This window comes from Limulus polyphemus, unplaced genomic scaffold (assembly GCF_000517525.1).
Source record: "Limulus polyphemus unplaced genomic scaffold, Limulus_polyphemus-2.1.2 Scaffold2881, whole genome shotgun sequence".
Lineage (NCBI taxonomy): Eukaryota > Metazoa > Arthropoda > Merostomata > Xiphosura > Limulidae > Limulus > Limulus polyphemus.
In genome coordinates, this window is record NW_013668491.1 from 7,561 (window position 1) to 29,767 (window position 22,207).

General features: G+C 33.3%; 1 long non-coding RNA gene across 3 annotated transcripts; it reads left to right on the forward strand.

Moving 5' to 3' along the window:
* The first annotated feature begins 3,494 nt into the window (after positions 1 to 3,494).
* LOC111087945 lies at positions 3,495 to 20,514 on the forward strand. 3 transcript variants are annotated; one of them, XR_002612562.1, is made up of 4 exons: positions 3,495 to 6,267; positions 17,358 to 19,118; positions 19,228 to 19,432; positions 19,700 to 20,514. It is a non-coding gene; the product is annotated as an uncharacterized LOC111087945 (long non-coding RNA). The 3 variants fall into 3 exon arrangements; XR_002612560.1 differs by lacking the exon at positions 19,700 to 20,514 and having other exon boundaries at positions 17,358 to 17,423; positions 17,518 to 19,118; positions 19,228 to 19,425; XR_002612561.1 differs by lacking the exon at positions 19,700 to 20,514 and having other exon boundaries at positions 17,358 to 17,423; positions 18,970 to 19,118; positions 19,228 to 19,425.
* Positions 20,515 to 22,207: the final 1,693 nt, after the last annotated feature.

Consider the following 22,207-nt stretch of genomic DNA (forward strand, 5'->3'; position numbering starts at 1 on the left):
AATTTACCAAAAAGTACAATTGAAGTTCCAAAATTTTCATTGGTTATCATGTTTCATGTTTTAGTGTGTGTGTTTCAAATATAATTTAATTTCTGAATTATTAATTTTTATGAATGCAAAATGTGGAAGTGGCTGAAATATTGCCATTGATTTGGAAAAGGTTAAGTAATCACACTATACTTAGCATACAGTCATAACACTAATATAAGGCTATTAAACATCATTTAACACAACACATTAAAATGACAGAAAATGTATAACGGGAATTTATCTCTGGTAACCAGGGTGCTTGGTGCAAGGCTATTGTCCTACCATTTTCTAAGCCTGGGAAGGATCGAAGATCCCATCTAATTTTTGTTGAGTTGTTTTGACTAGCTGTCTCTGTAAGATCTTAAGAAATGATAGTTAATGCTCATCTTGTTTGGTTCCTTGAATCAAACAACTTCTTCTTGCCCACCCAGTGTGTGTTTCATCTACAGCACTCCACCGTGGATCACATGATTCAACTTGAAACCTCGATCAGGGAAGCCTTCCTCGAGAGAGAGAACATTTTGTCTCCATTTTCTTCGGTCTTGAGTAGGCTTACGACACTATGTGGTGGTTCGGCATTTTGCATAGCCATTTGCCCATTTTTATTCATAATTTTTTACACGACAGGCGATTCCAAGTCTGCGCTGGTTTCACCCTTTCCCCGTTCTTTCAAACAGGAGTTTAAGAGTCCCTAAGGCTGTGTCTTGAGTGTCACTCTTTTCAGTATCAAGATCAATACTATCACTAAACAACTTCCTCCTACATTTGCAAACGGCCTTTATGTTGACAACTTTCCCAATTCTTGTGGGTCATCAAATATGAGGTGTATTCAGTGGCAGCTTCAAACTGCCCTCAATTGCCTGTTGAAGGTTTTACCTTTTCTTTCTCCAAAACCATTTGCATGCACTCTTGCCACCAACATGACTTACACCCCCATCCCGATTTCGGTCTTGGTGATGATGTTGTTCCCATGGTTTCTGAAGCAAAGTTCTTGGGTCTTATCTTTGACCATAAGTTTACTCTCATTTCTTACATCAAGCAGCTATGTGTCAAGTGTACAAGAACACTGAACATCCTCTCTGTTATCTCTTCCACCTCCTGGGGAGTGGATCGATGTTCTATACTCAAGATCTGTCTTGCCCTCATTCGATCCAAAGTGGACTATGGAGCTCTGGTCTATGATTCTGCCAGGGCCTCTGCCTTGAAAATGTTGGATCCCATTCACCATCTGGGTCTATGGCTATGCATGGGGGCTTTCCACACTTCTGCAGTCCAGAGTCTACACTGAATTCCATGAACCTCCTCTTAACCTCCACTGTTTGCAGTATTCTACTAAACCTCGATCCTTACCACAGCATTCCACCTGGGGTTATATCTTCCTCCATCAGTGGGTTATGCTCTTTAAGAACATATAGTCTGCCATTCTTCCTTTTGGCCTTTGTATCCAGGTGCAGCTTGCTGAATAAGGTCTGTCATTAGATGATGTTGCTGTCTCCAATGGTCAGCCCATCCCACCATTGCGTATTACCATCCCCACCTGTGACCTTTCTTTGAGTCATCTGAGGAAGGCAGATACTCCATTTCTCTTGCACTGAATCATGTAGAAGCTATGCAGTACGCTAATTGTACCATTTACACTGACTTTCTTAGCTCTCTACTGGCCCTGGAATTGCTTAATGTTAGTTCTTACCCTGTTCTCGTCTATATTCAACAAAAGCTGGTCCATTTTTTTATATCTTTCATTACTATCCAGTTTTTCTGGATACCTGGCCACATCAGTGTTCACGAGAACAAATTCTGCTCTGGTGCCATCATGGCTGTGCCTGTCCTGTTTTCAAGGCATGGCAGGCGAATTGGAGTGAGCAATTGCATAACAAGCTTTTCCAGATCAAACCCTCTGTTGCTCTTTGGCAATCTTATTTATGTAAGGATCAAAAGGAGGAACTGGTCCTGGCTAGGCTATGCATTGGTCACAGTTTCTTAACTCGTTTTCTTTTATCTGTGACCGATCCACCAATGTGTGACCATTGTGACACTCAAGTCACAATAGCTTACGTTTTACTGTCATGCCATCATTACAACTGTGAGTGGTGGCATAATTTTAGACGGGAATTTTCTATGGGTTTACCCCTGACGTTGGACAGTGTCATTGACAATAGTGACACTGTCCAACTTGATTGTTTTTTTAATTTTTATGAGCCATTGGCCTTTCTAATTCTATCTGAGTCTTTTATCTGAATTTTGGACATTGTTTAATTTTAACTTAATTTATTTTTACATTTTATAAAATTTTACCTTCATGATTTCTACTGGTTGTATGGTGTAGCTTGCCTAGTTGCTTTGCACCAATAAATGCCACCCAACCAAACAAGCCTGACCAGTTGGTTCTGCATCCGGTGTTTCCTTCACGTATAATTCATACTGTTTTTTGCTTCATCCTCCCTGCCTTATCAGGTAACCCATAGAAATTACTGTTTATATTTAATTTATTCCTTACCATGTAAACATAGATTTTAACCCTATAGTGATAATTTGCTTCAGATTGAAGCATGTTACATAACTCTCATTAAAGTTCATTCTAGTAATAAAACCAGTGGGTAAACTTGTTTAAAACTTGACAAAAACTTTCATTAATGTAGTTTGAGAAAAATAAAACATTTTATTTTGGTGTTTTCTACTATTTCTAATAAAGATTCATTATTTAATGTAGTTATTTGCATTTAGACCCTTAAGTAGCTCACCTGCAAGGTGATTTTCATTTTGAGTATAAAAATACTATTTATTACCTTACAGTTTTCACATTTGACTTGCATAATGTCTAGAATCTCCTAAATGGATATCAACGTTTTATTAGGTAAATATTTATTTTATTTTCCATTTTCTCTACTGTATCACTAATTTCTTACTATTAACATCGGTGTACAATGCAATGAAATACTTAAAATTAAGAAATAGAAATATGTGCATACCTTTTAACTATTCATTATATAATCTTAGAATATCTTCTTTGGGCCATATGTGTAATTTGTAATTTTATGTCTTTACCTTTTCACTTTGAATATTTTTAATGTTTTATTTTCCTTTCTTATTCCTTACTGTTGATTATTTATGTCGACACATGTCAATGGGTACCCACAGTATGAACAGCAGAGATACCTTAGCATAAAAAATAAATTTACTATTTTGAAAATTGTTTAATCTCAAAGTCTAAGTTCAAGGGAGGTCCAATGCAATCTGCACTTTGATCAACGTGTGTTATTGGGTTATACTAGTTTTGTAGAATTCCACTCCTCATCATTCACTGAAAAGTATCAAACATACTGTTGGTGTGAATGTGCTTTGTAGTCACTGTGAGAAAAACCTATACACTGGATAGATGAAGTGAAGAAAAAGTGTCATTGGCCACTATTCATTTCTTCACATTATATAGCCACACAATAGCCGATATAATAATTAAACTTAATATTCCAAAAATTGCTGAAAAAAACATGACTCCACCAAATATGCTTGCAGAGTAATTGATATTTCTTGATATCCAACTGTAATGTATTGCTCATTAATTCTACTCACACAGCTGGCACAAGGACTGTAGAATCTGATGGTTGAGAGGTGGTTTCATAAGTATTCCTATTAGTTGTGTCTACTCTTTCCATGGCTGGTGTAAGCCCTTGGTATCTGATAGTAAAGGAACTGTGCATGGATACTTATCATAAGTGCCCTTTTTACACAGTTCGCCCTGACCTGGTTGGGGAGCTGAGCACATGTGGTACAGTCTAAATGTGCCCCAACCTTACTACACATATTAGCCATTCAATGGTTTGAATACCTTTCAGGCTTCTTGCCTCTTCCTATCCTTCACTCAAGTGAAGAGTATACCTGCCATAGGGTGTTGCACCCCATGGGCTTCTTTTTAGCACTCTCGAATAGAGGATCATCTAGGTAATTTCTGTACCAGTACCTCCACCATCTCAGTGTGGGGTTCTAGCAGAGTTCATATGATCCTTGAAAATACTTGAATATCCTTGTACTTTGAAATCACTTTTCAAGTCCTTGAATGTACTTGATTTTTTAGAATTATTGATTGTATCTTTGAATATACTTGAATTTTGTGAAACTGAGAATCAAACAAAAACTAAATGTATTTTTGTGCAGGTTCATTGTGTTTTATTTTTATTTTGTGTGTGTTTTTTATTTTAAAAAAAAGAACATTAGAAGTTTTAGTACTCAGTGAGTGGGTGTGTCATTTAGTAACTAATGTGAGTGGTTGCCTTTGTTTTACAACTAATACAGTGAAGCTTGCTTAATTTGAACTGCTTGGGACCAGAGAAAACGTTTGAATTAACCAAATGTTTGAGAAAATATCAAGGAAGATAGCTCCATGTGTAGTCAGTTTTTAAAAATCAAGGAAAGTATGTACATATTAAGTTATTTTTTACTCCTGGTTATGTTCCTTGTCTACAAAAATAACATCCAATCTCACAAGTCATGTATGTTAAGCAACATATGTACTAGATAAATATGTATTAAAACTTAATGTGACAAGTGTACTTCATATATTAACATAGCAGAAAGGCCACAAAGTTAAGAAAATGTGGATTTTGGTATTCCATATTTAGTGACAATAGTTGTTTTGCTATCTTTGCTTTTATCTACTTCTTCCAACTTCCTTAACTTTGTTTTGATATTAAAAGTTTTGTACTGTCTTTTTGCCATCGTTCTATCAACTTCTAAATCTGAGTTTGAACTCAAATGAATTTTAATAAAGGTAGTAAACAACAAAGTTGAAGGCCAATCAGAAAAATATAACCACTGTGCCAGTTGAAACTAACATACTTTTATCTGTACACATGCCAAATAGGTATCATTGAGTTGTGTGCAGATATTGCTTCCCACAATATGTCTAAGAATTTGGTCCAAAAAACTCTTGGTAAAAGTTACACTAATATTTCAACTTAGATTTGTAGGTATGGTTAGAGGTACTTGTTCAATTTAACAGAAGTTTGTGTTTTTTAGTGTGAATTAGGCATGTTTTTAAAACATGCAATAAAGCAGGAAAAAGTTAGAACTTTTCACTTGGTTCAAATTAACCAGAATTTCAAATAATCCTTACTTGTCTTAAGTGAACTCCACTGTACTTCCTTTTTATGAAAGGTAACTACATTGTTTCTTTTTGTGAAAATTCAGTGCAGTGCAGTCATTCAAAGTGAAATCTACTTCAGGAATCATGAGCTGCCTCCACAAACGTGGGAATTGCCATTTTAACAATGCATGACTTGATAGAAAAAATATGTGACTGGCTTAGAAAAGACAATTCTCTTCACAAAGCTTATTGCTTTCTATGCAGGAAGCACACTGATATTTCTACTATGGGCAAATCAGCATTAAACAGCAAAGCAAAAGGGGGAAAAACATTTCAAACTTATCAAGTCAAGTCAGCCTGCTATTACATTAGGTGCCTTTTTAACTCGGAAGACTTTTGCTACCAGTAATCTTGATCTAGCAACTAACTCTGAACTTGACCAATTTGAACAGTTTCTCTGCAAGTGCAACAGATGTGCTTAAAGCAGAAATTTTATGAACCCTAAAAATAATTACAAACCACTACAGTTTTCATTCATGTGAAAATATTTCTGATCTTTTCAAGCTAATGTTTCCAAACATTTCAATTTCTAAGCAGTATAGCTGTGCAGAAGGCAAAGCAGTATACCTTGGTACTTTTGGTATAGCTCCACATTTGAACAGAAAATCAAAGTAAATTCATTTATGCTATTGTTTTATAAAACCCAAAAGGAAGATCAGCAGGAAAAAATGGCTAGACATCTACATTCACTTTTTCTGTGATGATGAGGTTAAAACATTTTATTATACATATAAATTTATTGAACAAGCTAATGCAGATGGTAGATACAAAGAGATATCCAGTTCTATCACAATCTTTGACTTCAGACATCTTCTGCAACTTTCAATGGTTGGGCCTAATGTGAACGTAATATTTTTAACAGATTTTTCAAAGGAAATTGAATAGCAGACCAATTGCAATATTCTAAACATTGGGACCTGTGGACTGCATAAACTGCACAATGCCTTTCAAGCAGGATGTGTTGCAGCTGATTTGGATGTGGAAAACACAATTTCCAGTATCTACATTCTGTTGCATGATGCTCCTGCAAGACGACGGGATTTTAAAGACGTAGCTGGCTGTTTTATTTTCTTCCAAAGTTCTGCAAATACAAATTGGTATTAACTTTTGATCAATTGCCTTTTCGTACAAATTGCTATAAATTTAAATAAAATAGCAAGTCCAAAATATGTTGTTTTTTAAGTTACAATTATTTCTATAGTATATGGTATCTGTTTGTTTTCTATTTATTTATTATGCTTAGTATTGTTGTGTCAGCGAGGTCACGTGACTAGTGTCACGCCCCCTGCTTTCTGGAAATATCTTGTACCTTCGTGAATTGTAGGGAGATTACTAGATATAGGGTAGTCTGGTATATATATAAGAGGGTGACAACGTGACGACAATAATGTTTGTGTAGACAGTGAGTAATTGATCTGCAGTCAGAGAGTATTATTGAGCACGTTTGTTGTTATAGCATTTGTTTTAGCGCGATTGTTGAAATTAAGTGTATCGTAAAGTTATATTCGGAAAGAATAAACCAGTTTTATTAAGTAAGGGCTTGTGTCGCTAAAGTTTCGTCGGAACGAAGTTACGGAAAGTTAATTAACAAATGGGGAGACGTAACAGTATTTTTTAGGGAATGAGTCTGTTTATATGTTCCATGCATTGACTCCTACTGTACTGCTGTAAACTAAATATTATTAGCTTTAAAGTTAAGTATAATGTTGGCTTGAGGACAAGTCTGAGGTAAAGGGTGAAGGGAAAATGTGGTATGTATTCTACCTTTTTATTTTTTTAGTTGTGCAGATGTGTGCAGTTTTCACAAAACATGTTGGTCAAGAAGGTCGTTACGTTTCATTTGATTTAGCTATGTCATCCACCTAGAGTTGCATCTTTCGTTTTCCCATGCAAGTTAATGGTAGAGCTCTGCTAAGAATGTAACTAACCCAACAGAGTGAAAAAGAAAATAAAAACAATAAAATTATTATATTGTCGTATTAATATGCATGGTAATAAGACACTTAATTAGATAAACTGTTGTAATATAGAACCTTGAAATATTTTGTTTAAGAAGCGACCATGAACAAAAAAATATGTGGCAGTAGAATTTACTGTGCTTTGGATAAGTAAATTCTCAATTTAAGAATGGAAATTTTTAAGCTAACCGTATTAAGAAAATAATTATAAAATGGAAGGAAAGATGAAACTGTGATGACATTTATAGAAAATTATGTTCCTCTACACTGTACAAAGAGGCAAAAAAACAAACATTAATAAAATACTTGAGGTGAGAGTAACTTTACAGGTGACTATGACTTACAAAGGTTTCAGCCTTATACATAACGTTCACACTAATCCTACTTCAAAAAATATAAAGGAGTAAGAACTTTTGTAAAATCAGAATGTGTAGATAGATCAAGTTCGACACTTCAAACACATATTGTTCAAACTTTATCTGTTGAGTTTGAACAAGATGGAGCATGAAACTACATTGGAGCTAATTATAAAACCCTGTGGAATTGTTCTGATGAACACTGATCTAGTGCTATAGAGTACTTCGAGACTTCCTGGAGGTAAAGTAATTCGATTTGTCAAAAACTACTGACAACATTATTTCAAATACTTTAGTAATTTTTACTTATAACAACTAATCTTACAATTAAGTAAATTGTTGCACCTAAAATAACACATTACAAGAACTACCAGATCTGGGTGGATATGGAGGAGATAATTTAGCTAATAGGAGTAATAAACTAAAAATGTTTAACTATTGTGGGCTTTATGTAAAGTAAAAAAGTCAATTTAACGAATATCTGGAAAGAAGTAATTGAAATATTCTTTCAGTTTGAGGTTTGGTTTGTTTTTAGTTTCACAAAAACTACACGAGAGCTATCTGCACTAGCGGTCCCTAATTTAGCAGTGAAAGACTAGAAGGAAGGCAAGCTAGTCATCACCACCCACTGTCAACTCTTGGGTTACTATTTTGCCAACGACTAGTGAGAATGACCATCACATTATAATGCCCCTATGGCTGAAAGGGCGAGCATGTTTGGTGGGACAGGGATTCAAACCCGTGACACTCAGATCGTAAGTCGAACGTCTTAACCACCTGGCCATGTCAGGTCCTGGCTTGAGGTCTATGTAGACGAGAATGCTGCAAGAGACTGAGTTACGTGGCTTAGCCTGTCCTGGACATTCTGACACTAGTAGTAGAAATTACAGTGAAATAACTTTGAACACTATAATTATCCAATCCCTCCAGTGACTTTAGCGGTAAATCTAAAGGTTTATAATTCTAAAATCTGGGTTTTGATACTCGTAGTGGGCACAGCACAGATAGCACATTGTGTAGTTTTGCGATTAACAACAAGCAAACGAAGCACTGTTACTAATATGAAAACGCAAATGAAAAATCGACTCCAGTGCAAAACTTTAGGAAACCTGCTATATGTCAACTACGCTTGGAGTGGAGTGGACCGCAGGAACTTTCAGCCAACTTCTTAGATGATTCAGAAGGTCACCGCCAACATCTATAACATTCACAAGGAGCATCATTGCCTGAAAGCCTAATTTTGCAGAACAATCCTAGATAAGGTCTAAGTACTTAATCATTTTGGTATTTTCTTTATTCACTTGTACACCGTGCAATAAAGGGTAATAATGCAATGCTTATGTTCTTAAGAGAATAAGACGTAGATATGGTAATTGGGGGGGGGGGGATAGTCAACAGAAGGGTGGATTCTAAAAGGAGTGTAAAGTAATAAAAGTAGGAATATTTGGGAATAGGAGTTTGATATACAGGAGGTGGTATTAGTAGTAACTATGGTGAGACCAAAAGAAATATCTGACAACCATAACTTTTGTAGATTGGAGCCTGCTTTCAGTTTTATTGTTTTGGATTTCCAAAATGATTGACTTAAATATGCCATTAATGTATTTTCAGTAGTTTGATATTAAAACTGCATGTAACTGTATTTATCAATTGTAGTTTGTTTTGCTTTATTGTCATGGAATTAATATTTCAATACATGTAATGCAGTTTCGGATTTTAGTTCTTCGTTTAATTTACTTAGAGGGTTTAAAAAGGGGCCGACTTTGGCTACTGACATTTTGTGAAGAAGGGGAGATTTACAAATAAGAAATACTCAAATCACTTGTTGTGCTTATCAGTAATAACTACAAGAAGAACGCCAACAATTTTCTAAGAGTAAGTCTAAATTATTAAATATAATGTATTTCACATACAGGGAAACATTATTTGAACTTGGAATAAGATAAGATTGTACTTGAACTAGAACTATTAAATAACTAGAAAATAAGTTTTTTACTCTTAGAAAATGTGCCATCGGAGAATTAAATAAAATTAAATAAAACATTTTAATTATCACTTAGTGACTTTCCTATTGATATTTATTTTAATAGCATTAAACTAATACTGAAATTTTAGGTGGATAAGTGATTTGTTTTTGAAAGTACAAAGTAAAACTAATATTATTATTAAATACAATTACTCATGGATGAGGATCGTATCATAAGTTTCTTGCGTAATTTTACTTAACAAATTAGGATATTATGCTTGTGGTCAAGATGCATTTTGTTTTGTTTGTCAGCTCCGCATAATTAAGTTTTTAACAAACGTATTAAGGTCATAATTCGTTTAAGAATTAAAAGTACTTAACAACACTCTTTTAATCTCTGCCATATTCATTTAGATTTGAAGTTCAATATAACTCTTTTGTATCTATCTCTGTATGGGGTGGGGGGGTGATTCAATACTTTCATATGTGAATATCGTATAAAGGCTTTGGCATATGTTAAAATTTTATTCTTACATTATGGTTTTGATTCTTGTTAACACAGTAATAGAACGGCAATGTTAAAAATTAACTTCAGGAAAAATCTAAGTGAAAAATGATTTGAATAAATATTAAACGCATTTTCAAACACTTCAAAGTTAAAGCACATTTTAGTCATGCTTTCATTTCTTTTCACCACGATCTATCAAGAACATTTTAAAACATTATTTAAATCAGCATTAACAAATCAGCGTTAACAAAACAAAATTATATATTTGACAAACGATACGAAAGCTCCACTGCAGAGCGCATATTTATAAAAGTTGCATATTTCATATCTCCTTATGCATAAATTGTCTTAAAAACAATTTTATCATTATGATATACTTTTTTGAAACAGAATCTTGGCCACAACTCCATTGCATAAGCTATTTCCGATGTAATTCATTCGCGTGTTTCCTTGAACAAAGCGCAGATAGAACATTGTGAAGTTTTGCGTTAAAACTCGAAATATTAGCTCCTACTTTGGCGCAATAGTTTATTATTAATGGTATTTTAAATTGGCTTGATTATATGTTCTTTCATACATTGGAAAAGAAAACAACTTCAGATTTGAAATTTATTCCAGTTTAAATGTATACATAATTTTAAAAATCGCAAATTTTGATTTTGGGTTTTTCGGTGCATCTGGATTGAAATCATTGGTTTGTGCATTTCTTCATTATTTTTCTTCTGCGCACATTTATAGCTCTACAAGAGGAAAGTCATAATAGTTTGAACAAGAGCGCTGATCCTGTAATTTGTATTCAAGTGTATTTTTTATTACTTTTAGCTAATCGCTGTTTCTTAACATTTGGTTGTCATGGGTAAATGCCTATATCTCAGTTTTTGAAGTCATAGGCTGGTGATCTAAACAAGTAGTAAACTCTTCCTCATGTAAAGCTATATGGTACCAGTTCAGCTTAGATTCGCGCTTACATCTAAATAAAGAGATAAAATATTTACTTGTTAAGTCATTAGTATTAGGCCACTTATATTTTAACGTTACATTCTTCATTCAGTCCCTTTGATTTTTCAAGAAGGGTATGTAATAAAATTTCAACCGTACTATGTCCGACATATGACTTATATAAATAGTGTTCTGTTCATTAATGTGTTTGTTTTGTCCTAGCCGGCTTGATGAGCTCTGATTTGGTGAAACGAGCCGTCGACAACGGATATGGCGGACATACTATTATGTTGAAATATTATTATACGCTCTTCTTGAAAAGCGTTAAGGGACTGAATAAATAATGTACTGTTACGACAGCGGAAGTCACGTGACACTGGAAGAATGCGCGCTGGAGTTTATAGAATTATTGGGGAACCTTGCGAATGTCCGAGTATTTCCTAGACGCCCTCTTTTTTAGTATATAAGGCTGGCGAGAAAAACCAGCGCGATTGCAGAGATAGATAGAGTGAAGAGATAGATAATTGAGTCAAGCGAACAGTAAGCACTGTAAGTAAAATGTGTGTGAATCACTGTGATTTATAGCGTGTGTTATAAAGGTTGTTAAGTGTAAAGTTACTGTGGAAATTCTGTGTATTACAAAAAGAATAAACTAGTTTTAATCACGAAGGGGCTTGTATCACTGAAGTTCCTCTGAAATAAATTATACCGGAAATTAACAAACAAGCAGATACGTAACAGTACTGTTAGGAATATAATAGACCTACTGCTGATATCTTATGAAAGTGTACATTTAACTATAATTTTGCTTCTTCAGCTTGGGAAAGACAGTTACTCCGTAACAATGTTATAAAAACTTAATTTAGCTTTAAATAATACTTTTAATATATAGTCCTTTACTTACCTCTACATTCTACCACTATATAAAGACTACTTTATTTCCTTCTCTTTTCATAGCAGCATCGAGCTGTGAATTCGGCGAAACTAATCTGTTGTTGCTGAAGTAGCAGATGATGATGATAATAATAATAATAAATCTTTATTAAAATTCACGTTTTGGTGACAAAAATAAGTTTATCTTGGTGATACGTTGCTAGAAAGAAAAAATGTTTGTGGGCAAGTTCTGCCTCAACTACAGTCCTGGAGTTTTCTTTCTTTTTTTTTTTATAAGTTTGCTTTATCATTTTATATTTCATCTGAATTATAGTAATATTGCCTTATGATAAATGTTTTGGGGGGGAACAAAATGAGGTAGGCTTGGTTAAATTATTTTGTACTCAACTGCACAATCTTCGTCTGTTGACAGAGCCACAATCTTAGACCTAGTGTGCTTTCGGCCTTATTAGTATAAGTAAGTGCTTAAAAGGGCAAAGAAATTCACGGAAAAATGTAAATAAATAGATGAATAAATATATAATGATATGATTATAAAAAGCTATATTAAATGACACCTTCTGATTATCTCCTCCTCCCCAGTGACTCAGCAGTAAAACTGAAGGATTGCAACGCTAATAATCGCTTATTGATACCGTGTGTAGCTTTGCACTTAACAACCAAAACTACTAAAACAAAATGTCGGCTTGTCTGTATTTTTACTGTATTCCAGTAATCTTAAACACGATGAAACTGCGTGCGTTACTTTGGGAATAAAAAAAGATACAATTTACAAAACTTTTATGGGAAAGTTTTGTAATAAAACATATTTAAAAGAAATCTAATTGAAATCTAAAAAGTAAGCATTTTTAATTTTTAAAACACTGAAACCTTTTAGCTAAGAATTCATACAAATATCACGCGCGCGCGCGTGTATATATATATATAATAAAAAAAACACCTTAGGTGTGAAAAAAAATGGCGTTGCTGTACTGCATAAGAATGGACCAACGTTTTTGTCGTTACAAACCCACACAAAAATTAAATATACTTATCTTTATAATGGATTTGTGAGAAGGGAAGTACGTCGTATTTATAAAAGCAGAAGAAACAATGAAACTTTGTGTATGTGTTTATAAAGGTGATCATTTGCAGCAGTTAAAGCTACTGAAAGCCTGTTTTTCACAGTTATGATCCTAGTTCATGTTTTTTTCCAGTTCATGGTAAGAACAATCCATCTTATTTCCCCCGATTTCCCTATTATTTCCACAGGCTAAAACTTTCATCTCATGACCCATCTAATAACGTGTTTATTTATCCGGGTCCTTTTTCTATTTGTTGACAGAATACTAGTTATATAATTCCTAAACTGAAATAAACTATATAAAGAAAATTCCAGTCTTTTATAATATGGGCATATCAGAGTTGTTGTAGATGAAGTTTTAATGTCCGACGCTGCTAGGTGTCCATATACATTCTTGTCGTAATAAGTACTTGCATTTAGTCAGTGTGGCAATTTAACGGACAAAACATGAAACCCCTGTCTGTACCATTATCACATTTATATTTCAAGTTAGTTTCTCTAGGTTGCATAAGATTGTTTGTTTGTTTGAAGTTAAGCACAAAGCTACACATTGGGCTATCTGTGCTCTGCCCACCACGGGTATCGAAACCCGGTTTTTAGCGTTGTAAATCAGCTGATATACCGCTGTGCCACTAGGGGGCGTTGCACAAGATGTATATTAGAGTAAGAGTCAGAACATGAACTTCATGAGCTGTGGTCAGTGCCTAACTTTATAAGAATTTATATGGTATTCTCAGGTACATTGATTTCTTACTGGTAAGAATAGTAACCGCACTTCGCTTTTGACTTATCAAAATTGAGGAATAAAACTTGATAGACGATTCGCAGTACCACAGAAACAGTTTATTTGTAACACACAAAAGACAAATACACTTAAGCAGAAGTGTATACAAAGAGAAAAGCCAGTTGCAGTTCTCTCTAAATATTGAGAGATCTCTGCCAAGAGAAAAATTCTGCATAAGATTTAGAGAATCAGCCTTTCTATGCTTATTCCAATGTGGTCAAATCTCCCAGAGTGCACTTGTCACCCATGCCACCTAGTCACCCCAATAAGAAAGACAGTTTTAAGATATTTCTAAACCTGTACACGACTGATGCGACCAGAGAATACAAGCCTAAGGAATTTTCCCTGGACACATTTAGTGGGAATGTTAAGAAATACCAAAGAGGATATGACCTTTGACAGTATAGTGCCTGCCTGATCGGAATTTAGGTCTTGTGACCTAGGAGGGTCAGTGCAATAATAAAGACACCGCATTTCAAACCCAACATTTACCCGCTATACGATCATCACATGCGCAGACTCGTGTAAGTGCGTTTTTATGTTACCCCTACAGGGAGGGTAACGTATTTGCTATATATATATATATATATTATTTTTTTTTCCAACAGTTACTATTGTGAGCTACTTTTTTTACTTCTGAACAGATCGTATGGGAACTTCGAAAGCATACACCTTGGTCCCATACATTCAAAAGACTTTCTCATTTAATATTTAAGTCCCTGTTTTAATTTTAGGAATGAAAAAGACAAAGATTACAAAATACATATTTTGGCCTGTAGTTCCCTTATATTTCCATCAATTATAATGAGGCTTAGCACAAAGATACCTCACGACAACCCCCACAGATTGAATCAGACAGATATGAAACTTCTGCTTTGCTTGTGATTTTACAAGGGTCAGAGATGAAAATATTTCACAGAATTAGGGATTTTTGGCCTGTCATTCCTCTATATTTCGACCATTCAAGATGAAACTTTGCACAAATATGCTTTACAACAACCTTCACAGACTAAGACACATATATATGGATTTGTGTCTTTCTTTTGACTCTACTGGAGTCATATGTAAAAACAATTCACAATGTATCTAATAAGAGCTCCGAACTTATAGACGTTGTTTGCTTGTGTAAACATCACCAAGAGTTCTTATTAATAGTGTTTTGGTTCATAGAATTCATGAAATTGCATATACTGTATCAAATAATAGGCTTATTTGCCAAAAACTACCTGTAAAGTTTTTACATTGAGAATAAGCCTATTCACCCGAAACTTACTGTCCTATGTATTATAAGATTACAATTTAGTATGCTTCAATAAATGTTTCTTACTAAAAGTCTCAAGTTGATATTATTTGCCTAATCCTTCTGAAGTATATATGTTGTAGTTTAGTCCCCATTCCCTGTCTTGAATACCATTCTCTCTTCCAGTGAAATCTGCGGTATTCTGAGGATTTTATTGGATAAGGTAGAGGAGAAAGATAAATGATATTCATTTGCGAATGTTGGCTTTCTAATTTTTCTTTCATAATTTTGGTGAAAAAGAAGTGCGCACTTTTCTAAACCAAAAAGGAATGAAACATCTGATACTTTTCACGCAACATATCTATGTTAATTAATTTCATTAAGTTTTGCATCATGTAACCTTAACGTTGAAAGCATATGCAACCTGATAAAATATAAAAGGACGCTTATCACTAATCTATTAGTTAATTACACTTTGTGACCACTTATATGAAAATCATCCTAAAACGACAATAACATGAAATATTGTCTATTAATTAAAATTTACACTTTCACTAGTTTCACTTTATGCTTGACAAAATGGTTCATTTACACATGTTTTACAAAACTGGATGGTGTTCTACATATACACCGTGTTATTAAAGCAAATTGTTTTTTAATGTGTCTCAACATGGAATTATGTCATCAATAAAACATTTATTAAATATTATGCAATAATTAAACTTACACTTTCATTAGTTTGACTTTATGTTATAATTTGACAAAATATTTCATTTTACACATGATACTTTATAGTTTTAATTTGAGCGAGTTTTACAAAGGCAGATGCTATACTTCTAAATATGATCAATGTAATTATTTAATAATGTTAAAACAATTATTTTGCATATTTTAACATCTGTACAGATACAATTTGCAACAAGTAAAAATATTAAATGAATGACTTACTGTTTGTCCATCCATTTTCTATAGATGATTAAAATTGCATAAAACTTTGAGATTGTCTAACGCTATTGGGCATTGGTCACTTAAAACTTCTTTGGGTACACAAATCTTGGGAAAGTATAAAATAAATTTCTAAACTGTTCATAAATTCTTTCATACAATGTTCTGTGAGCCACTTACTGTTTCGCTTTCACAAGTAAAACATGCATATTATTTGAATGAGACGGTTATTATAACCAAATAATTTACTTTTATTGTTCTACAACTAAATATAATAAATGAACAACCTACTGTTTAACTGTGCTATTATTTAAAATACCAAATTGCATAAAACTTTTAGACTGTCTAATAAGGTGACTATTAGGGAATCGCAGCATACAATTTGAAAACTGACGTCACTTTGTTAGCAATTAATCTTTTACTAAGAAGTGAGGGGTAGGGTTGGTCACACTTGAACGTGTTTGATATTCAAAGCCACTGACCAGCTTTGTTTTAGAAAATATATAGGGCAGCACTTCAAGTTTAGAAAACCTTTTTGACCTTTATTATTAGCTAAACCTTGAATGTTAGGAAATGGAATTATTACCACGTGGTTTCTGGCACATAACAGTTGGAGACAAAGTTAACCTTGTTTTCTTCTAATCAGTACAACACTTTCATTTCTTGATATCTATTTCAGTATATTTCATTTATACTCATTTTTCCAAATGCATACAAAGTCCTTAAATTATAAACCAAGTGATTATTTTAAAGTTTTTGGTAACATGAATTATACAAATCAGTGTTTGTCAAAGCCTAATATACTATTATACATACTTACAAAATATCAGTTACTATAACCATTATATATACATATATATATATCTAGTATATATAATAATGAAAATCAGTTCTACATTAGATTAAAGTTCACTTTACAAAACGCTAAATGAATTCAATTACACTGCAAGTTTCTGTAATTTCTGGCTCAGCGGTATGCCTTTTTATATGAAAGATCGATTCAATTCCACTTAAACGTGTGAAATGTATGAGATTATCGTTAAGCACTAATATCTAATTATTATATCAAATATAATATTTTGAAACATTGAAGATATATATATTCAGATGAAACACAACATGGAAGAGGTCACTGAGACATAACAAGGGTCAGTTCTGAGTTGACCAAGTCTAGCTCGTCTATATATAAACATCTGTAAATCAGTCTACAATCACTTTGAATTCAACATTCACTTATCTTATAGTTCTACTAGTGATAACCATGGACAACTGAACTGATATCAGTATGATTTTCACAGACCTGTTCTGATAACTTGTACTTATATTTATGTAGGATATGATCTCACTATCAATGAACAGCGAGGATCTAAATGAATTAGAGAGAAATGTTTGTCAGCTATTAGGCAAAATTTACTTCCTTCCGTGGCCTCTAACTGTTGAAGAGACTCAGACTACTATAAGTTTTTCATATCGTTTATATTGATTAATACGAATTTCTATACAAAATGATCTCATTTATTTATTTCTTTTACAGACACTCGGTGATGAAGGCATGCAAACTTCCTGATGTGTCAAGCGATCGTTTAGCATGGAAGGAGAGGTAAGTTTTCAAAAACTTATATATGATTCACATATCTGAAATTGTTTTCTTTTTTAAACTATATTTATTAATACATTTTCTATGACTTTTACAGGTATCTGCTAAATGTCCCTACATGGAAGACGAAGATTTTATCATAAGAAAATCTGCGAATAGTAGAGTTAAAAGTATGACGCAACATCTACTACATACAATATACCATTTAATCATAAAACACATGGACTCATAAACGTTATAGACACGCTTAATAAGAACATTCAAAACATACTGGACGATACAATGAAACAACTAGACAATAGAGATAAAGTAAGAGTATGTGTTTATTCAGATCATCTGGATAAACCAATAAGTACATGCTTACAGAATAAGGATCTTTTCTCACCTGAAATCATTTTAATTACCATCGAAAAAGTAAATCAAAGTAAAAAAGACATACCATTAGACGATTAATTCAAAATGTAAGTTATTACATTGGAATAGTAATTGGCTATACTAATAGCCTTAGCATCGCTCAGAAAAGATCCAAAATATAATAGTATTAGAGATCAACGACAACCACTACTTTACACGTATGGCTAAAGGCTTACATACTTCGTTTAATATTCTAGAACGACCATGCGGTATAGAAGACATTTCTAAATTTGAACGTCATCTAAATGTTCAAATACATGTAGTATCTTCAGAAAATTTCAACCAATATATAAAGGTTCTTCACGCCCAAACAAAATTTACCTATGGTACCATGATCACCATTTCGACGTTATAACATCAATGAAAGGTTTCCTCGGGGTAAATTATTACTGTTAAAGATTGTAATAAGCCATTTGAGCATTTAAATGAATGTCATTGTTCTGAATATTGTAATGTTTGTTATAGTAATGAATTCTCGAAAGTTCAACACAGTTTTTTTCTGGTTGTAACAGATTTTGCAAATCTGCAGAATGTTACAACAGACATAAATCAAATAATGGTAAACAAATGATATCTTCATGTGATAATTTTTACCAGTGTAAAAATTATTTTGTCATTATTGACAAAATAAACGTAATCCTGAATTTCATCGATGTGGCGAAATCATATGTGTAGGATCTAAATCGTATGTCTTAAATAACCATTTATATTTTCTCCAGGATAAAAAAAGTCCAAGATTCGACGAATAAATACTTATTTTTTTATTTTGAGACTGATTAGGAAACTAGAATTCACGAGGTTAACTTCTGTGTGGAAACAGTTTTTAAAGGTTATAATTCATTTAGCGAAATTTGTAAATTCTTATTTTCGAAAGAACATAAGAATTATACAGCTATAGCACATAATATGATAGGTTTTGATGAGCACTTTATCTTGAATTATCTTATTCATCAATGTATAAAACCAGACATTATCTTAAATGGTGGAAAAAGTATGGTTGTGACCATCAAAAGCCTCACAATTAGAATAATTGATTAGTTACAATTTCATACTCATATTATTATTATTGTTTCCAAGAACTTTTAGATTAGGAGAACTACAGAAATGATATTTCCCTTATCTTTTCAATATAAAGTCAAAACAGGAATATCGAGGACCTATACTGGATTAAATTTTTTATTCTTCCGACACCATGTCAGTACCCATAAGACAAAAGTTTCTGGATTGGCATTGTCAGCGACGAGAGGAAGAATACATCTTTGACTTTCAAGAAGAGATGTACGGGTAAGAAAAATTACACTATCAGTGCTGATTCTTATTAATTTTTGTTGTTGTTGTTTTCTTGGAAATTTTGTTGAAAGCTATATTTATCATTCTATATTTCTATGTTTAGATACTGCCGATCAGACATAGATATACTTCGTTGGGGCTATCTTCAATTTGGAGAAGAGTTTCTTGCAACCTGTGATGCAGATCCCTTCAGATACACGACCATTGCTTCTGTATGCATGGCTGTATACAGTAGCAAATTTATACCACCACGATTGATAGCTATCATACCTAATCACGGATATTTTATGAGCAACAATTACAGCCAAGTAAGTATCCAATAGCTAGATTATGAACCAAAATCTGAGGGGGTAAAGATCTAATGCTTAATGGTGGTGAGAAACAATTCCTGAATTACAGAGTAGACGGTTTCTGTATAGAACAAAACAGATCTATGAGTTTTACGGGTGCTACTACCATGATTGTAATAAATGTTATGACTCTGACCCAAAGAATGTAGTTCTAAATAGACCCATGAGGGAGCATGAGTTTGAGAAAATGAAGTGTAATGATACAGGTTTAATGAATTTCCTTAGGGACCATACAGTAGTTTCCCGCCTGGATGTACGAGACTTTTATACGACATTAAAGGAGAAAAGATCAAGTACGTGAGTATAAAAATCGCTATATCCATGGGCAAACAAATATTGTGATTATCCAATAATAACAACAAGTTTCTCTAATTTAGAAAATTATTTTGGTTTTTATAAAATGTAAAATTCTAACCCCGAGGAAACTCTATCATCCAGTTTTACAATTTTGATGTAATGGTAAATTAACCTTTCCATTATGTGGATCATGTGTGGAATCTAGATCACTGCTATAGCGATGACAAGAGATCTTTCATCGGTATCTTGGTCACAGAATAAATATACAAAGCCGTCGAATGTGGATACCAGGTAATAAAAATATATGATATTTATCATTTTCCTCTCAAATCTAGACATCCTTTTAGAACTTCGTCGATAAGTTTCTTAAATTAAAGCAAGAAAGTTCTGGTTGGCACTCTCATTGTATAACATCGGAGGCAAAGCAGTATTATGTTGACCAATATAACGAAAATGAAGGAGTGCAACTGAATCCTGAAAATATTGTTTTTAATCCAGGAAAAAGGTCAGTTGCAAAATTGATCGTGGAGAATAAGTGATCAGTGGAAGATCCATCCCAAAACAGTATCATAATAGACCTAGTCAATGATGTGTCACAAAAACGAAATAATTTTAACCCTATAGGATGGAAAGAATTTGCAGAAGGATTATCATATATGAATATTCTCCAAGAAGCTGTTGGAAATGTAAATGTACTGTATCTAAATGGGATAATTTAAAATAAAGTATTATTGTATTATTCATTCATTTGTGTCTTGACTGTCGTCGTGGGCTGTTGTTAGCCTTTTAAGCTTAGTAATATCCTGAATCGTCTAAGAATTAATATCGTCTGTTGCAAAGTTGCAAAGGTCAAATTATTAATACTGTTAGAGAAAAAAACATGATGGTAACAAATTAAATACAAGTAAACAGCATAGAAAACAATGTCTATTAAAACCCTACAATCTATCTATTATAGCCCCACACATCCCGCTAGTTTTAGTGAAGTACAGCCTTTATCTAGATCTGTAAAAGAGCTAGGTAAATTTGTAACTCTAAATCAAGTTATAGACTGGCTAAGTCGACAAGATACACTCTACACAAGCCAGTAAAATATAAGCTTTCGAGAAACCAAGCTATCGTTTCAGGGATCAATGAACAATAGTAGGCTGATTTGGTGGATCTCTCCAACCTAAGTCAATATAAAAGTCAGTTTAAGTGTTTCCTCACGTGTATCACGTATTTTCTAAATATGCATGGGTTGTTCCACTCAAGAATAAGAAAGGTGCAACACTTGAAAAATTTTTCAAACAAATTTTTAAAACAGGGTCGAAAACCTTGTAAACTTCAAACATAGTTTACTGATCGTCTCTTTTAACGATATCTCAAGGAACAAAATATTTACTTCTTTACTACACATGACGAAACAAAAGCATCTATAGTAGAAAGATTTAATCACACTCTTAAATCTAGAATGTGGTGCTACTTTAGTCTTCGTGGAACATATATATATATATCGCTGTATTGAAACATCTGGTCAGCGCATATAATCAATCGTATCATCACAGTATTAAAATAAGACCAACAGATGTTAATCACTCTAATCAGCTGTGGTATGGCAAACACTTTACAAACCACTCACTAAAGTAAAATTTCAATTCAACGTAGACAATCAAGTACGTATTAGTAAAGTGAACCGTCAATTTAAAAAAGTTATGTGCCTGGATGGAGAGATGAAATATTTACAATTTACTAGAGAATAGAGATAAATCCACCAGTATATAAATTGCAAACTATCTCGGAGAAAATTTAAAGGGAACATTTTACGAATCTGAACTACAAAGAGTTATAAAGTATCCCAATGACTTCAAAACAAACAATATTTTGTAAAATGGAAAGGATATACTGATAAATTCAATAACTGGCTCCCTCAAACTGATCTGAATCGCCTGCCATCATAAAATGATATGTATAACTCTATTTCTCGTTAATCAGTTGTATGTGACGTTACCTAGTAACAGTTCTATGAATTATTTTGCTAATAATACTCTGACATACTATACCACTAATCTTCCGAGATCTATCAACAATGAAGGTTCGTTGGAACTGGACTTGGTCGAACTAGAGTATCCACATAGCTGACATAATGTGCCTGATGCTCCATATACTGTTAATATGCATGGTATATTTTATTTGTTGTATATTTATTCAGATATTGTGGAACCTAGTATTATTGGGGATGCTTATGTACCACTGATACGAATCATTCCAGTTAAAGGTCAGGATAGAGAAATGATCATGAAACATTTACAAATCCTCAATACAGACCTTTCTAAACAAGATTTTCAGACTATAGAGATAGATATAAAGGACGACATTGGTCGATCTATCTTATTTAAACAAGGAAGAATGATTATAACGCTCAATCTTCGCAATCATGAGAATTCCTTACTATCA